Raw genomic sequence first — 20,033 nt, 5'->3', positions numbered from 1 at the left:
ATATACAAAGCAGCATAATAACAGTAGACAGCTTACACAAAAAGATGAACTCTATTTGAATTTATACTTTCCTGGAGTTGGGCACTCAGTCACCCAACCAAAGGGATCACCATCAAGAGCCTGCTGTGTGTGACAGAGAAAGACAAATACTGTATGATCTCATGTAAATGTGGGATCTTACAAAATAAAAAAAGCCAAATTTACAGAAACAGAATAGAAGGGTGGTTGCCAGGGGTTGGGGGGTGGGAGAAATGGGGGAAGATGCTGACCAATGGGTAGAAGCCTTCAGTTATAATAGGAATAAGTTCTGGGATCTAATGTACAGTATGATGACTATGATTAATGTGCTGTATTGTATACTCAAAGTTGGCTAAAAGAATAGATCTTAAGCGTATACACACACACACACACACACACACACACACACAAAGGTCACTGTGTGAGGTTATGGATGTGTTAGTTAATCTGACTGTGGTAATCTTTCCACAAAGTTTATGCATACCAAATCATCACATTGTATACTCTAAATATATATTTATATTTTATATTTTTATAAATATAAATATTTATATTTTATTTGTCAATTGTAAAGCTGGAAAAAAAGAGAGAGAGAGACTGTTGTGCTTGCTGGTTAAAGTCTTAGGACCACAAGAAGGGTACTAGTCCAGGTCCAGGTAAGGAATGTGGCCTGGAACCAGCACCCAGGATGGTGCTACCTGAGCCACATCTTCTGAGTCCCTTCTTACAATCTGGTTTCAGCAGCATTATCCCTGGCAGACTCCAAGCTTGCAATTTTCAACTGGGATAAAATTTAGTTTCATAGTCCAATGTATCATGTATGTCTTCTGTGTGCCTTTTGAGTTTCATCCTGACCCCAATTTTCAAATTTTTGTTATTTGATTTCCATAGACAGAATTCTGAATCCCTTAGCTAAATCGCAACTTACCTCTTTGTTGTCTGATTAGACATAACAAATTCAGCACCCTCTTTATATTTTACTTTTTTTGCCTCAGCTATCTTTCTTTCAAAGTAATTTATTGACAAACAAAAGATCTCTGTTCTAAAGAGTTACCTTTCTGTTACAGACAACTAAGACATCTACATAAATCACCCATAAAAAGGGCAAAAATAAGACTGCTCTAAAGCATTATAAGCAAATGTTTATGAGATCTCTGTGGCTTACAGAATTCTCAAACGGCCCCCGTGAACGTTGCCCTCAGTGCTACTCATGTTATTATGTTACATTACATGACAAAAAAAGATTTTCCAGATGTAATTAAGGTTACCAATCATTGACCACAGATAGGGAGGTTATCCAGATGGACCAACCTCATCATAGGACCCCTTTAAAAACAACGAGTTTTCTCTGGCTGGTGGCAGAAAGGGAGTCAGGGAGATTGGAAGCCTGAGAAGGGATGAATGTGAAGGAAGCTGCTGTTGGGATGGAGGAAGCATCAGAGCAAGGACCTGAGAATGGCCTCTAGGAGCTGAGCATGGTCCCTAAGTGACAGCCACCAAGGAAGTGGGGACCTCAGCCCTACAATCACAAGGAGCTAAATTCTGCCAACAATCTGAATGAAGAGAGGCTCCATATAAGAGATCAGTTGGACTGACACCTGGATTTCAGCCCTGTGAGAACCTAAGCAGAGCCCTCAGTTGAGCCCGCCCAGACTCTGACCCACAGAACTGGAAGCTAATAAGTGGAGGATGCTTTACGTCCCTCTCTTCCTGGTAATTTGTTATGCTGCCATAAAAACTAATACAATGACAGAGGTAAAAGTTCTACTCAAGGCCAAAGACTCAATTTTTTAAACTTTTAATATATATATATATATATATATATATGTGTGTATGGAGGCATCTTTAATGTAAGGAGGTCTTAGGATATAAGATTGAGTATTTTGAGGGCTTTTCTGGTGGAAGTAGGCAGTGAGACCGGAAGGCTCTGTTTTGTTGACTCAGGGAGGGTTTGGGAATGTGGTGAAATGGTTTATTTGGAGAAAGTTCAAAGGCCCACAGAGTTTTCATCTATTGGCCTTGCCAGAAATGTCTATGCCATTTTCTTTTTGGCATAAAGCATTAGAATGAAATGTCTTCTACGCTGGATAACACACTTTGCCATTTATCAGTGAGAAACATTTTAGCTTATATTGTTTATCCAGTTGGCAAGACCTCGCAAGTCTCTGGAGAATGGAGCTCAGGGCAGAAAACTACTGGTCTAGGTGGAGTCCACAGAGAGAGGCCCTGAACCACGCGGAGGGAGGGGGCACACAGCGCGGGGAAGGAAAGTGATGGAGGGGGTTGAGCACGGGTGACTGCGCCGGTATTTTGTCCAGAGCTTCTCTGCGCGGGAAGAAACATGATGGCAAATCCTGTCTGCCTTTTATTCCCCCCACGTACAAAGAAATGGAAAGAAAGTTCTAAAACAACCACTTTTATGTTGTGTGTACTTTCTCCCCCTTATCCTTTCTGAGAACTAGTAATGTCCTGGTCCTACAATGTCTTTAATTCATAGCGCACTTTAACTTTTTCAAAGCACAGCCTGTACAAAGATCTTTCATTTCCTGACTGGACATAAGGATGAAGTTTATAGTCTTTTTATTGCTACTATTTTGACATTTTTATATACTTTTCCCCTCATAGCATAGAACATGTCTCCCCTCATAATTGCTTTTATATACTACTTGACTTAAAGATTGTTTCAAACCTTCTTGCTCCTAAATCATTTTTATTTTTAGGCAGTCAGAACAAGGAATAGATGTTTTTTTTATAAAGTACCAGAGTGTTCAAGCTGAAGGTATTATTTTTTACTCTTGTCTTGTGTTCGTCCACCTAAAATGATACCAACGGTTTCTAAAGAAATGAGATATTTTGAGTTTTTATCTTTTTTAAGCTCAATCGTTATTATATGTATAAATACATTTAAATAAATATATATATTTAAATATATATTAAGCCTTCTAGATTAGCTTAGCAGATAATATAATTTTGAGGTAGTTTCCTGACATCTTTTTACATTAGTTGATTTTTTTAAAACTAGGATTTAGACTGGACAGAATGTCTAATGACCTCATCACTGGTATTTTTATAAGTGATAATAGCAATTAACATCTGTGAAATGTACTTAGTGCACCAAGAGTTTTATAGAATCTATAACATGGCAAATTTCTACTCACACTTTTATTCAAGAACATATTATTCTATATTCTATCTTTTTTTTTTTTTTTTTTTTTTCGGTACGCGGGCCTCTCACTGTTGTGGCCTCTCCCATTGCGGAGCACAGGCTCCGGACGCGCAGGCTCAGCGGCCATGGCTCACGGGCCCAGCCGCTCCGCGGCATGTGGGATCCTCCCGGACTGGGGCACGAACCCGTGTCCCCTGCATCGGCAGGCCGACTCTCAACCACTGCGCCACCAGGGAAGCCCTATATCCTATCATTTTTAATGGTGAGAAGATAACTCAATTTTGAAAAATATCTTATTCCCAACTTTTTACCTTATTCATCCACTAAGGTTTTATTTCATAATTTTTAAAATTAAAGGTTCCATCAATTTTTATTTTAACACAGTTTTTGTTATAAAAAGCCTATATCAGAGTAATGATTATAAACTTAAGCTTTTCATAACAGGAATTAAGTTCCTTAATAAGCACTAGATATTCAAAGTGTTGGTACCTCCTTATAGAGACAATTTCTCAGGTCCATATCTCCTGGCCTCAAGGGCTCAACTTGTGAAAAGATGAAAGGTATGTAAAAAATAATATTTTGACCATGTATCTATTATATTGTCAGTGATTATGTATACACTTTTTTTTACAAATGCCTGTATTGAAAGACAATATATAAAGAGTTTCATGAATGGAACAAACAAGTTCTCTTAGAAAGTAGGAGAAAGAGGATTTGGATGAAGAGGAAAGAGCAGAGTTATTGCCATAAGACAAGTCATGGTGCTTATCCTGACTCTGATCCTTATTAAAGAGACCTTGGACATATTATTACTTAACATTTCTAGACTTCAGTTTCCTCATCTGTAATAATAATGGTAATAATAATAGTAACTATTATTACTCATGGGGAAGTTAAGATTTAAAGCCCCTGATATATTTTATTTTTTCTTAATTTGTTGTCTGTAATGTCTCCAAAATAAAAATTAATACTTGGGAATTCCCTGGTCGTCCAGTGGTTAGGACTCTGCACTCTTACTGCCAAGGGCCTGGGTTCAATCCCTGGTCGGGGAACTAACTTCCTACAAGCAGCGTGGTGTGGCCAAAAAAAAAAAAAGTTATACTAAGTTGTCTAATAAAAAATTCTTGGGCCAAAACATGTGTACTGCTCTGCTTGGGTTGCCATAACTTAATACCATAGACTGGATGGCTTAAGCAAAAATTTATTTCTTGTAGTTCTGGAGGCTGGAAGTCTGAGATCAGGGTGCCAGAATGGTTGGTTTCTGGTGAGGGCTCTCTTCCTGGCTTATAAAAGGCTGCCTCCTCTCTGTGTCCTTACACTGTGGAGAATAAAACCAAGCTCCCTGGTGTCTCTTCTTATAAGGGCACTAATCCCATGGGACCAAGGTTCCACACTCACAACCTCATCTAACCCTGATTACCCCCCTAAGGCCCCCATCTTCAAATACTATCACATTGGGAGTTAAGGCTTAAGCATATAAATTTGTTGGGGGGGACACAAACATCCAGTCCCTAACAACAGGTTTTTATCCACATATCAAGTAAGGTGACAACATGACTAGAGAGAGAGTAGCACATGAGGAGGCTTTCCCAAAGGAAACTTTGATGAGACTTATTGATTAGCCATGGGTACATTGATATCTTATAAGCCAAGAATTAAAACACATATATTTCAGTTAAGAATGACTTGGGCTGCAAACAACAGATAGCCCATCTGATGATATTTTAATCAGTGAAGACATCTGATTATTTTCCGTATCAGTGAGTTTGAGGTAGGCAGTTCTAGGTTTGATCTGCTGACTTAGTGACACCACCGGACACTCAGGTTCTTTCCATCCTTTCCCATAACCATCCCCTGTAGAATCACTTTTATCCTCAAGATCACATAATTGCCACCACATTCTGGGCATAATGTTCTAACAGCAGCATTTGAAGCAAGAAGGAATGGGCAGAAAGCAAAAACCTTTTGCATATTTTATACTGCTGGCAATAAAAGCTTTTCCAGAAACCCATTTCTGGCTCATTAGCTAGATCTGGATCACATGCTTACTTACCCTTAGCTGAAAGAGAATCTGGGAAAGCAAATAATCTCACTTCTTCAGCCTTTATCATGGAAGATGTGTGAAGGAAAATGGGGCTGAGAATAACTGTTGCATTAATGAAATAATAATGTTACCTACTAAGAGGTTCTGGTCACCAAATGTATGGAGGATTTCCCCCGCACTAAGCAGTTCTCTGTGACACTAGCTGGGTGTCCTACAATTCAACTCAATTCTCACACTATCTCCCTAGAGATAGCATCAGACCCCACAGGTTAAGGATTCAGTCCTACAAGACTATCCCCACCCCACTTCAGAGCCAATTGCATGTAGTAGGTCCCCTGTCAGACTTCTGTCCTACTTTGGCTACAAAGGATGGTCCCACCACCCTTTCCTTGGGTTTGATTAATTTGCTAGAATAGCTCACAGAACTCAGGGAAGCATTTACTTATGCTTACCAGTTTATTAAATGATGCAATAAAAGATACAGATGAACAGCCAGATGGGAAGATACATAGGGCGAGGTATATGGGAAGGGGCGCAGAGCTTCCATGCCCTCTCTGGGAGCACCACTCTCCAGGAAGTTCCACCTGTTCACCAACCTAGAAGCTCTCTGAAGCCCCTTACTTTTGGAATTTTATGGAGGCTTCATCACGCAGGCATGACCAATCATAAACTCTATTTTCAGTCCTTCTCCTTTCTCGAGAGAATGAGGGGCAGGGCTGAAGATTCCAAGCTTCTAATCATGGCTTGGTATTTCCAGTGACCAGTCCACATCCACTAGTTCACTCAGAGTCATCTCCTTAGAGCAAAAGCACCCCTATCACCCAGGTAATCACAAGGGTTTCAGGACCTCTGTGCCAGGAAATGAGGGCAGAGACCAACATATATATTTTCTATGATCTCAGGCCCACTACCTGAGAACAGGACAGAAATTGAGATGATTTTGGAAACTATTGGACATATGACCTACCACTTCAGACATGGGGGCTAAAGTAGAGGATTTTTTGATGCCTAAAGTTTTGGACATTTTGGTAGCAACACTTATGGAAATCATACTGTTGCTGGGAGAGTTGAACCCAAATTTTACATACTGTTTTGTCTTGCAGGCCTGTTCTAAGGATAGTGAGACGGTGATATCTTTCATGTGGTCAAGAACCAGGGCTGGAGAGCTTATTCTAGTCTGTAGTCCTCTCCCACTTCCTCACCTTTACAGACCTGCTCAACAGATATCCCTGTATGTTCATAATTACTCCCTCCAAGAAATTCTGGAATCTTCTCTTGGAAAATTAACCCAGTGAGGAACAAGATGACAGTTATGTATTAAATTATATGGCATCTCAAAAGACCTCAGAACAGCATTTTTATTCATTTTCTGACTACCTCTGCCAAAGAAACATGATTGTAGAAATCTCTTTCACTAAACATTAGGAGAAAAAAAATCTCACTCTTGGAGCTATAATACTGGGTGGTTATGATTAAAGAGACTACAGGTCAGCTTCCTGGGACTAATGACAACTGTGGAATAGAGAAAGCCTGTCAAGGAGAACAATGAGATATTTGATTCGTGGTTCTTGTGTGCCCTGACCCTGTTGTTTCCTGTTGCTGATAATCATACTCCATATGCAGTTATTTAACTTTTTACGTTGGTAAGTCCAGAATCCCTGTACTAACATTAGCTTAATAGCTATGAGAGCCTTGAATTGAGAGGCTATTTTATTTAAGTAGAAGTCATGGGTCCTCCTCCTTTTTAATTCTGAAGGAGGCGCACGTTTTCTAAGTGAAGTTTGAGTGACAGGAAAGAAGGATGCCATAACACCTCGGTCCTCTGCCCAGCCCTGCCCTGAATCTAGTGTGATTCTGTGGTGCTTGGCAGTAGTGGTTCGTTGCTGGACAAAATTTTTCTCTATGTGGGCATTTGTGTACTTTCACAGCCCGAACACATTTACCAAATATCATCACATGCAGCATCGTCTGCTTTTCTAGGAAAGCATTACTCCAATATCAAATGGGATACACTAGACTCAGTTATAACGCAAATTGAGAAAGTGTAAGATTAGCTGATGCAGGCCTCACAAACACCACAGCAGGGATCAGTGGGGGGAGGTGTCCTAGGGTTTTCACTGTGGCTCCTGAGACAAGTTAGGGAAGACAAGAAGCCGGAAATTCTCACCTGGAAAAGTGCAGAAACAGAAGTAGTTTATTACATTTGGATGGAACCCAGTAGATTCTCCTCTACCATGTGTATGATTCTATGAATAGCCACAGAATGAGATCATGACTCATCCCTTTGAGGCACTGGTTCTCAAACTTTCACGCACCCCAGATCACTGGAAGGCGTGTTAACACACAGATTGTTGGGTCCCCTTCCTGGAGTTTTGCTTCAGGAGGTCTGGATGGGGCCTGAGAATTTTCCTTTCTAACCAGTTCCAGGTCATGCCTATGCTGCTATTCCAGGGACCGCACTTGAGAACCATTTCCTAAAGAAAGGATATGACATCCTGGTTTTACCCATACCACACTTCTTCGGCTGGGTCTCATTTACTAAAGTTAAGCACAGCCTGGATTGCTTTTTCAGACAACAGTGGGTCTAAGTTATTCACACACTTTAACTGTGAGTCAGCCCTGAGAAAATAGCACCAGCAATGGCATTGGCCATTCTAAAATGTGCCCTTTAAGGAACCCGGCTGAGCAGAGGCATGATGGCTTGATTCCAGAGAGGCTGCAGGTGTGAAGCACGTGCATGTACCTGGTTAGGAGATGGCAGGACTGTCTCACAAATGCCCTACCTGGCTCTGGAGGAGAAAACATTTCCCCCATGCCCCCCACCCCCTCCCCTGAGCGGCAGGGTTTTCCATACATCTTTGTCTGGGGTTTGTAGGAGACGTGGCAGGCTCCTAGGGAGGTGTTGCTCTCTTCCAGCTCTCAGTGGTACAGCAAATTATATTTTCCCACAGGTTAGATTGACTTGACTCGAGGGGGGCTGCATTTGCACGAGAAGCGCTGTGTCTTCCTGTGGCATGGAAACTGCTCTGCACACCTACCACTGTTCTTTCTTGATAGGGGATTGATTTCCCTGCGAGTGTGTGTGCATGCATGTGTGTTTAAGTAAAACCTCCAACACCTTAATTGCAGGTTTCTTAATAGCACTGTATGAAAACACTCATAGCTTACAAGCATTTATATAATCTGGGTCCTTAGAGTATCTCTTACACAGCTTTTTGATCTTTGAGGTTCTTTTTTTCTTTCTCTCATTTACTCTGCTTAACTTAGATGAAATTCATTTTCCATCTGTGCCACAAGTTTCCTGTTCAAATGTCTAAAAATTTCTGGCTGGGAAAAGCATGATGACTGTAGGTTTGGGACTCTGCTGATGTTCTGTGCTGGGCAGCATTTCCTTTTCATGTCTGCAGCACTGTGGAGAGGGCACACTCAGGCTCTGAAAATGAAAAGAACTTCCCTGGATGCTGCAGAGATAAAAACCATAGGTTTGTCACGTGGAAGTCAGTGAGTGATCAATTCAGAAACCTTAACTACGAGGGCTTAATTAATCCTCTCCTTGGTCCGTACTGCACCAGCTCACTTCCTCTCCCCCAGGATCACTCTGGTGCAGTTTGAAGGAGGGCTTGGATGTCTGCCTTTCCCTTAGACTCAGGGAGCTACAGGTGCCTCCTACCAATATAAGTCAATTTCTTTAATAACCAAGTAGGATCCTACCATCATCAGGCACAGTGAGTAACACAGAATAGGTGCTTTTAAATGACTTATGAATGAATGAGTAAATGAATATCATTTGTAAGTATAGCTAAGCCCTTGAACCTAGGAATACACCCAAGCTATTACAACTCATGGGTTCATGAGTTTCATGAATTTACTTTCGGCCTTGATAAACATTATTTCCTTTTTGGTTTTTTTTTGCCTTAAAGTTAGCTTTTCCTGAGGATTGCAGAGAGGAAGGAGAGCCTACTTCTAATATTCTGGGAGTTGTTCAAAACAAAGAGAGTCAATGCATGTATTAGTTAACTTTGGCTGTCTAATAAATTACCCTGAAGTTTAGCAGTTTAAAACGACAAACGTTCATTATTGCACAAGGTTTCTGAGGTGTGGTTTTGGCTCAGGGTCTCTCGTGTTGCAGTCAAGATGTTCTAGGGCTGCAGTCATCTGAGGGCTTGACTGTGGCTAGAAGATCTGCTTCCAAGATGGCCCCTCACTTGGCTGGTGGCAGGATTCCGGGGTTCCACACCATATGGGCTTCTCTGCAGGGAACCTGAATGTCCTCACATGGCTGCTGGCCTCCCCCAGAGCAAGCAGTCCAAGAGAGTGCAAGCAAGTGAGGAGAAAGCTGCAGTGCCTTTCGTGATCTAAAATTCCAGACTCCGACGTCTCACACCATCACCTCCACTTGATTTTATTTCTTAGAAGGGGGTCTAAAAGTCCAGCCCACGTTCAAGGAGAGGGGAATTAGGCTCCAACTCTTGAAAAGTGTAGCAAAAAATTTGTGTACATATTGTTAAACCACTGCGGTGAACAATAGAATTAGAAGATAGAAGTATTTTTAGCACATTTGGTGCTTGGTAAAATTAAGTAGCAGACTTACAGGACCTCAACTTTTTCTGCAGACACTGAAGGTGTCCTACTGATGGGTGGGGTGTTGACATGACATTCTGAAGTTGGAAGGGGCTTGCTGGCATACACAGGTTGCTTATGTGTGTTAAACCATATCTAGACTACACACCTAGTCAATATGTAAATTCCTTCTGCCAGCCTCTGCTTGGACATAGGGAAAGGGAACTTTAAAATAGTCGTCCGTTTTGTTTATTCAGTCATTCAGCCTTCACAAAGCACCTACAATATGTCAAACAATCCTAAGCCTTTGGTATACAAAATGAATAAGACATGATTTCTATTTCAGAGAGAGTAAAATCTAATGGGGGAGAAAGTCATGTAAAAAAATCACTAACCAACTAGCATGAGAGGGTTGTAGTACATATTTCATATAGAAGGAGCTATGGCGTTACAGCAGGGGGAGGTGATAACTCTTCCCTGGGTGGTAGCTGGAGTGGGAGAGGGTGGAAGAAGGATTGGAGGAAGTTTGATGGAAAAAGTAACCTTTGAATTAAGCCTTGAAAGATGAGGAAGAGTGCATTAGGGGAAGGAGATGTAAAGAGATTCTAGAAAGAACCAAGGAATGTACAAATGTACAGAGGCAGGAAGCTATGTGGATTCATTCAAGAAACACCAAGTACCATGTTCTGGGTGGAGCAAGCATGGAGGAATAAAACATGGGGCTGAAAAGGCACTTTGTGACCAGTTGTTAAAGGTCTTGTGCATTATGCTATGAAGTTTAATCTTTATTATCAGTCTACAAGTGGGATACGTCTACCCTAGTGAGTGATCTACTGCACTGAGGAAAGAAAAATGTTATGAACTGAATGTTTGTGTTCCCCCCAGATTCATATGTTGAAACCCTACCCCCAGTATGATGGTATTAGGAGGTGGGGTCTTTGGGAGGTAATTAGATTTAGAAGAGGTCATGAGAGTAGAACCCTCATGAATGAGATTAGTGCCCTTATAAGAATCATGAGAAAGCTTGCTTCTGCTCTCTTTCTGTCATGTGAGGATACAATGAGAAATTGGCAACTAGCAAACCAGAAGAGGGCCCACCAAGAACCTCACCATGCTGACACCCAATCTCAGACTTCCAGCCTCCAGAGCTGTAAGAAATAAATGTTTGTTATTTAAGCCACCCAGTGTATGGTATTTTGTTATAGCAGCCTGGACAGACTAAAACAAAAATGTTAGAATTTCTATTGATGCTTATTTATTTTAACAAATAAGAAAGCCTTGCTAACATACACTGTACAAATTGAGAGAGAGTATATTAGGCGAAAACACTTCTCATACAGTACATTTACTCCTCAGATAAAATGGACAGAATTTAATGCCTGAGTAGTTATAGAGATGGTAAGTCTGAAATTCTAAGTTTGAGTGACAAGAAAATAGTAGGTTATGGGGTTCAGGGCAGGCCGTCCCCAAATATACCACTTTGGCATATCAATTATTTTGAATTAAAGTTACTTAGAAAACAGCCAGTACAAGGACACTCTGACCCTTCTTTGTCCCCCTGAAAGCAGGAAGTAAATCTCCCATGTGAAAGGTAGCCTCCCTACACCAGAAGGTACAGAGACATCCTTATCACCAGAGGTAGGGATTAGGGCTGAGAAGGCTGTGTAAAGAAACCTTGTTACTTCTTCACTAATTTACTACCCTAAGCCCAATCTTCTTTGTCAACTCTTCACAAATTTATTGTTTCTTGTCTAAAAGGCATAAAAGCTGCCTGCTTTGATTACTCCTTTGAGCCCTATATTTATGACCTCCATATATACAAAATTAAAAATTATTTTCCCTCTTCTTACCCTGCTTTGTGTCAACTTAATTATTAGGCCAGCCGAAAGAACCAGGAGGGGTAGGGGGAAATTTTCCCCTCCCCGACATAGAACTACCTACTTCCAACTGTTGGGCAGTCTGTACTTTCCACAAAGACATTCAGCAGAGGGGGTGTAAGGGCTAAAGTCTTCCCTGAGTGCCACAGTCCAGTCTGGTGCAGGGCTGAGCTAGCCTAGGGAAGGATCCTTTTTGTAATTCACCCAAGACCCAGTGTGTGTCAGTAAGGGCTCTGGCAGTGGGACCGAGAGTGAGGAAGAGTGGGTTAGGGGTGCAGGGAGAACTCTGAGTTTGATTTTAGGCATGTTGTCTTTGTATTTGTGAGGGACATTCAACTGGGATGTCCAATGGACAACTGAAAATATGGATCTAGAGTTCAGGGGAGAGATGATGGAGGGAGAGGAGGATTTTGGAAAAAAACTAGAGAATAGGTTGTAATTGAAGTCTGGGAGTGGTTAAGATCATGGGTGGGCATGTAGCTTGAGAAGAGGCAAGGATAAGCTAACTGAGGGCACAAGTAGAGAGAGAGGAGCGAGTGGAGTGACAAGAAATAGAGAGGCAGAAAGAAAACCTGGGAGTAGGTATCACAGGAGCTGTGGGAGGGGAGAATTTCAATAAAGGAATGGCCAGGGGAGAAAGATCAGGTAAATGAGAAGAAGAAATTCTCTACTAAATTTGGAATTAGGAAATTTTTAATTCCGTCAGAAGGAGTTGTTCATCCAGAGCGATGAGTGCAGATACTTGATTAAATGATTGAAGACTAAAATGGAGGTGAGAAAATCAAAATTAGAAACGTAAAGTATGTACATTATTAAGAAGTTTGAACCAGAAAGGAAGCGTAGGGATTAAGTCCGTATGGACTCTTTCAGTACCTCTTGGAATTTCTTTGAATGAGTATCCAGCTCCTCTTAGCCTAATGTTCAAGATGTGTGTCTCTCCTTACGTGTGAATCAGGCCTTCTGCCCACACCGTGCGTGCCCAGTGGATTTTCCCTATTCAATTGCTTCACTGCATTTCTTTTTTATTTTTTATTTTTTTGCGTTATGCAGGCCTCTCACTGTTGTGGCCTGTCCCATTGCAGAGCACAGGCTCCGGACGCGCAGGCTCAGCGGCCGTGGCTCACGGGCCCAGCCGCTCCGCGGCATGTGGGATCTTCCCGGACCGGGGCACGAACGCGTGTCCTCTGCATCGGCAGGCGGACTCTCAACCACTGCGCCACCAGGGAAGCCCCTTCACTGCATTTCTTGATGTCCAATATTGAAGCAATTTTCCAGATGCACACACAACAGGACTTGAGCAAAGGTTGAAGAATATTTTTCATTTTGTTTCTAATTCTCATTCTAATGACAACTAGAGCTTATTTTCCAGCCACACATTTGTGCCACATCTTTGGGATCCTTTATAATGCAAATTCCTTCCTCTCCAGAATTTGCATAAATGTACTTTGCGCATAAAAGACACTGAATATTCATTATTTGGACAGTTCATGTCAGAGTTCATAATTTTATAAGTAATTTTTGTTTTCTTTTTTCTTAAAGATATTTCCTCTTGATTTACCCATCCTGAAGCGCAAATGCCACATTGTATCCCATACAGAGTCAATTGTTTCAGTTAGTATACCATTAAACTACCTAAAAACATTTAAAGTCTTTATGTCCCTGAAAGTATTTGCTTTTGTATTCCCACTTCCTGAGCATTTACAAAATAAGTTAAATGGCACTTTTGCCTGTAGACTTTGCTACTTATGCTTCTTTATCCAGAGAAGCCCTTGTTTGCCTCTAAACTTTGATTTGTCTCAAAATCTGTATGTCTTAACAAAACGTCCCCACCCCAATACAGGGTGTGCTGTTTTAAATTATCTTTGAAATAAAACCTGTTGAAGATTTTTAAAATATGGAGATAAAGCAGTTCCCTAACATCTCATACTTTCATGCCCAATACCTCAAAACAGTCTGGCAACTGTATCAGGAACAATTTCCCCTGATAGAAACCATATTGTTTTATTTGTGATACATGCTGAAATGTTTAGTGATTCTACAGTTTATGGTACTATAATTTTGCTCGGTTTTCCGAGGTCTGTCTGCCAAGGTCCTTATCAACAATGGCAGGATGCCCATTTTGATCAATATGTACACACTCCAGCTATAAATTCCCTCAAAATGCTTGGGTGGGCGCCCATGATTTATTTATTTCTATTTGCCAATTAGGTCTAGAGAGTCATGCTAATAGACCCACTGGAGAAAGACAGAAAGAAACCTGTAAGGAACGGCACCAAAAACGGAGGAGAGCTTAAACAAGCTTTATTTGGGTACGCTCCCGGGCGGGGTTCACTGGTCCGAGAGAAAGGGGCCAGAAAAGTCGCGCCCGGTTGTGGGCGTGAACAAAATTTATAGGGGAAGAGGGGAAAGGGGTGTGGTGAATCCGGGAGGGCGCAGGGTATTCCTTATTTGGTGGTCTTTTCGGGTATCATGGCAACATCTGGTGCCGGTCGCATCACTCTTGGGACCGTTAGTCCCGCCCCTCGAAAGGCGGGAAGGCTGGGCCGGGTGGAAAGTCCCCAGGTCGGTCCCTGGAACTGGGTGGTCCGGAAAGTCTCCAGGTCATTTTCAACCTGTGAGTCTGATTGCGTTCCCCTGCCTCGGGCCAGTTGGCCTTAAAAAACCTTGAAAGAAAAGAGCTGAACCACAAAAGAGAAACCTTTCTGCTCTCTAAATTTAGAATAAATCCATCACTATTTTTGTTTTTTCCTCAATTAACTTTATCCTTCTGAATTCATGTCGTCTCCAAAGAAATTTTATAGCCTGGAGAATTCCTCCGTTAGTCTGGACTTTAAAAGTTCTTGTGAAATGTATATAGTCCGTGTGATCTGGAATCTGAGTGTTCATTATGGTGATGGCGCTCATGGGCGTCAGGAACGATAAAGTCTGTATTTAAGGGTATTTGCGGCTTGCCCCTGACTTGCAATTACCTGCGAAGTGTGGTGGCTGGATTGAAATGTGATTGCAGCAGCACGTTTGGAGAGGTATCCTATTGGCTTCTTGATGATAATTTAGCCTAAAACATGTGTGTGCGTGTGTGTGTGTGTGTGCGTGTGTGTGTGTGTGTGTGCTATGCACCGCCATTTCTTCATTTCTCCTGAACAGTAAGAGGAAAATTCCGGGGAAAATGAACAATTCAAACAATAAATTTCTTCAATATTGGCCTTGCTCAGCCAGCTGAATATTTTCAATAAAACAGCAATTGGCTGTCCTGAAGCCACCGCTCACGCAAGAGACGTCCAGTACGTGGAGAACCTGCTTAGTCTGCATGTGACCATGACAACAGAAGGCCGTGACCAAGGTGGCCGGTCTCAGGAGAGCCTTGTCGTCCACGGGGCTTAGCGTCTGTCAGGAGCTGCTGATGCGTCAACCATTTTGTACTCATTTGTCTATGGTGAGCGAGGCAGGCGCTGTTACCTTTTCATACTCTTAAAAAAAACCAACAAAAGCGTCCTGCGCAGCTTGGACAGCTAAGCGAGTTTACCCGCACCACTGACAGCTGAAATCCTGATGTTGCACCTACACAGAGCTGGCTGTGAACAAAGCAGTACACGACACAGGACGGGAGGTGCCCACGGCTGCGCAAAGGGCAAGGTGAAGATAACCGCAGTGAAAACTCACGCAAAGATGTAAACCTCACTCCTAAGAGGCTTTATCTTCTTGAATGGAGCAGTAGAAAGCTTATGGCCATGGTTCTCTGTTTGATATATCACTTTAACAGTTTTCATTATTTTAGTTCCCTTTAGAATAGAAATTAAGTAAAATGTCTGTCAGTAACAGTTCGCACGTTACAAAGAAATTTTCTCTTAGGTTTTATACGTTTTTCATGTTGTAAAACCAATATTTAATCACTGTAGAAAAGCTAGAAAGCAGGAATAAGCCAAGTAAAACAATATAAATATAACAGTTTTATTGCCCTTATGGCCTGCTAGGCACTGTTTTAGATGATTTCATATATTAGGTCATTTAATTCTCAAAGAAACCTTCTGGAAGGTAGGTTTTTACCTAGCTCCATTCTAGAGTTAAGGAAACTGAGGCACAGAGAGGTTAAACAACGTTCCCCAAGTCCGGAAACAGCCTGGCTCCAAAGTCTATGCTCATTGCCACCTGCTGTGCTTCTCTCTGTGACTACCCAGAGCGCCCCTCACCCACAGATCACTTACTGTTAACCTTAGAGTACAGCATTCCAGACTTTTTTCTATTAATATAAAAAAGTATATGTGATTCACTAGTATATCATATATAAATATATTTTCTATGTATATCATACTTATGTTCTACTAGGACTCAAAATAGGCATTTTAATTTTTTTCCAATCTTACTAATAAAGAAACAAGCTTGGAGCGGCTGAGTAATTTGCCCCAAATCTCACAACTTTGGTGGAAGGCAAACCTTTGCCCAGGTATGCTACCTCCATCAAAGGGATTCTTTTTTCTGCGCTAAGCTGCCTCACTGTCTTTCAGTTTTGATTTTGATGAGAGCACACTATTTGTTGCTGTCTGACATGTCTCTGGGTGGAAGGTGTTTAGGTGGTGTCGTGTGTGGTCTCAATGCCCAACCCAGATCCACCCTGCCAGCTGTACAACTATCCCCTAAGTGCTGCAGTGCTGGCTGATGACCACGGCTAGCTGTCCTCTTCTCTAGAGAATTGCCTTCGGTTACATCACTCATCTCAGAATCTGCAGCTAGGAAACATGACTCAGGACAGGGAGGAAACCTCTGGTGTTGACCACATATTTGACCACATAGACACCCTCCCCAGAACAAAAATCAGCACCCACCCCCCCGAGGCAAAAGCTGCCTTTTGGAGCTCTGCAAACTTTTTTATAATTTTTAGCCATACAACGGGCCTTGAATCAGTAGGGACATTTTCTTCCAAAAAGTCCAGTGACTATTTTTTCAGTTTTTTATTAAAATGTTAAGGTGTTGTTAAAGTGGCTTATATGGACCAAAGAAAGCCCTAAAAACCATTTGAAACACATTTAATTCAGGGTCATTTCTCATGTTTCCATAATTTCAGGATTTAATGCTTTTCCATTTCAAATCAGTTACTTTCTATTCATTCTTTAAGCACACATATTTCGGCGGTGTAACAGAAGAATAGCTATGAATAACCACCCTGCCTCCTTCTTTAATTTCACATCTGCCTTCCATCTTTTTTGCTGAAAATTTCCTTTTTCCCATCACCATAGTTTCACAGTTAGCTTTCTCTTACCAACTTGTATGTCCAACTGGTAAGGTGCTCCCTGTTGCAGCCGTCACACTGGGTCCTCTCTTCTGATACAACGCTTTCACTTCTGCCCAACTTTCCTCCTTCGAAGCCATAAATAGGTACAAAATTCAAAATTTTAAATTTGATTCTTGAATGTAGTTACTGTCATCATTTCATGACCTGGGAATGTTTGAGCAATACTGTAGTTTTTCAGAAGTGGAGATTCCATCAGCACGCAATGTAATGGTGTTTGAATTTTCTTGTATTTCTTTTTCCATCCCCATCCTGGCTGACACATCACTTTTTTTTTTTAATTTAATTTTATTTATTTTTTTTATACAGCAGGTTCTCATTAGTTATCCATTTTATACATATTGGTGTATATATGTCACATCTCTTTTTGTTTATATTATTGCAGGAGCCTCTGAGCTGAGCTGCCTGCCTCCCTTCCCATTCCCAACAATCCATCCTCTTTAGGCTGTTAAGCTTCCTAAGCCTCATTCTCATCATGGCATGACCATGCTCAGGAACTCTCCCTTGGCTTCCATTCCTTATGGAAGACCACCTGAGTAGTGTTTAGACCAATCCAGCAATACCCTAACATTTGTAGTGCTGGAATAAGAGAACAAATAAGATCTCTGGTTTACCTGCCTTCTCTTCTCAACTTATCCCACCACAAGGGGCCAAGGAGGCATGTGTGTGAACACCCAGGCTACAACCAAATTTATCTATAACCCTCCAGCCTCCACTTGCAAATGGTCACTTCTTGGCCACTCTTGGATCTAGGGGTGTCCGTTAAAGGATATTGATTAAATTATAGAATACATGCAATTTGTTGAATGTCTTTCAAGTCTCTTTTCACCTACAATTTCTTCCTCTGTCTCCTTTTTATTCCTTGCAATTCTTTTTTGGAAAGGCAACTGGAGTTTTTGTCTCATAGGATTTCTGTTTGGCCTTAGCCGACTAATTCCCCATGACGTCATTTAACATGTGGCTCTGTCCCTTGTATGTCCTGTCATTCGTGAGGATGAAAACTTACTCAGAGTCAAGTTTAATGTTTTTGGCAAAACTACTCCACTAGCAAACTCCCCACATTTCAGTGGCTTACTAGGGCTGATACTATTTCTTGCTCACAGGGTTTGCAGGTCAGCTCTTCTCTCCTCCAGGCTGTGTGTTGTGTTCAGGTCTTCTCTCCATGTCTTCTCACTCTGACACTCAGGGTGAGGAAGCAGCCACCACCTGGTGCTTGCCATTTCCACGAAGCTCAAGGTAAGAAGGGCCAAACCACGCAGATGCATTTGCTTCTGTTTGGAGGTGGTGTATGTCAGGTTTGCTCACGTTCCATTATTCAAAGGCAGTCTCATGACCAAGTTCAAAGTCACTGGGGCATGCCAGGAGATCAGGACAAGCTTGGAGAGGAGATGAATGATTATGAACAAATAGATGTTAAATAGTTTGTTTTGTTTGTTTATTGGTGATGTTAGAGTCCTTAAATATAAAGGCTACAAAATGGTGCTATTCTAATCCTACTGTTTTCTTCTATCTGGAGTTAGAACTTAATATAAAAAGAAAAACTTCTCCTCATTAGCTATTTATCTTAAGGTACCATTTGTAAAGGAAAGGCAAAGTGAATACTTGAGGTTTTCTCTTTAATTTGCTTATTTCCACAGTACAGTTTGTTTCCTACTGTCTTTCAAAGTGACTTGTGGGTACTTTGAAGTTGGAGGGGTAACACTGTGAACTCATGGATTGACACATATTTGACACATTTCAATCTATTGAAGTTGTCCTTGTTAAATGATCACATCGTTGACCCACAGGAGCCTATTCCAGTTCCTGAGTCCTTTGGATGTGACCCTGGGGTTTGTGCACACTTTCTCTGCTTTCTGGTATAAGAGATTGCTCATTTTCTGCCCCAGACTTGGAATCTAACATTTCTCCAAGAAACTCTAGTTTTTCTTAGTGGAAAATGGTATTTAGAGCCTATAATCTTGGCACTAGAAGTGTTCTTTGCTACTGGGTTAGTCATTGTTTCTAGTCCTTTTCAGTGTACAGAGTTTTAAAAAATGTGTTTTGGTTTTAGATAAAAATACATTGTGAGTTCATATCAATACTTCCAATTTAAATTCAGGGTTCTTGCAATCTCTCACATACCCAGATCTGATCCTGATTCAAACAGTTAAAATATGACAACCATGAAAAAGTAAACGCTGAAAGCAATTTGATGATATTAAGGAATTATTACTATCTTTTAGGTGTGTTAATGTTATTGTAATTATACTTCTAAAAGAATGCCTATGTCTTCTAGAGAGACATACATACTGAAATATTTATATATGAAATTCCATGTTACAGGGAATTTGCTTCAGGAAAATCCAAGAGGGGTGGGAGAAGTGGACAGTGTATGGATGAAAGAAAACTGGTCATGAGTTGTTAATTGTTATATCAGGGTGATGAGTACATGGAGGTTCAGTATTCTGGACTCTCTCTTTTTTTCGGTACGCGGGCCTCTCACTGTTGTGGCCTCTCCCATTGCAGAGCACAGGCTCCGGATGCGCAGGCTCAGTGGCCATGGCTCACGGGCCCAGCCGCTCCGCAGCATGTGGGATCTTCCCGGACCGGGGCACGAACCCATGTCCCCTGCATCGGCAGGCAGACTCTCAACCACTGCGCCACCAGGGAAGCCCTGGACTCTATATTTTTATATGTTAAAAAAAAAATTTTTTTTTGCTTGGTAAATGGGTATCCATGGGTGCCAGTAAATATATTAGGTTTGTTTTGTTTGTTGGTTGGTTTGCTCGTTTGTTGGTTGTTTGTTGGTATGTTAGATATTTATATCTAACATAAATAAATTTGCTTTTGTGCCTTTTTTTTGGTAAAAAATAAATATAAAATATATGTTTAAAATTTTTAATAATACACTTTTTAAAAGATGCATTAGAAGAATATTTAATGACATGGGACAATGTTCACATTATATAATTAAGTGAAAAGGTAAGTATGCTACTTTTATAAAATAAACCTGTTTTTGTAGAAGGAAAAAAAAGTGCACATATATATATATATATATATATATATATATGAACTACAAGGACTGACCCTAAGTGATGGATGGTC

Source organism: Pseudorca crassidens, chromosome 5, assembly GCF_039906515.1.
Source record: "Pseudorca crassidens isolate mPseCra1 chromosome 5, mPseCra1.hap1, whole genome shotgun sequence".
Taxonomy (NCBI): Eukaryota; Metazoa; Chordata; class Mammalia; order Artiodactyla; family Delphinidae; genus Pseudorca; species Pseudorca crassidens.
Note: the sequence above shows the minus strand (reverse complement) of the source record.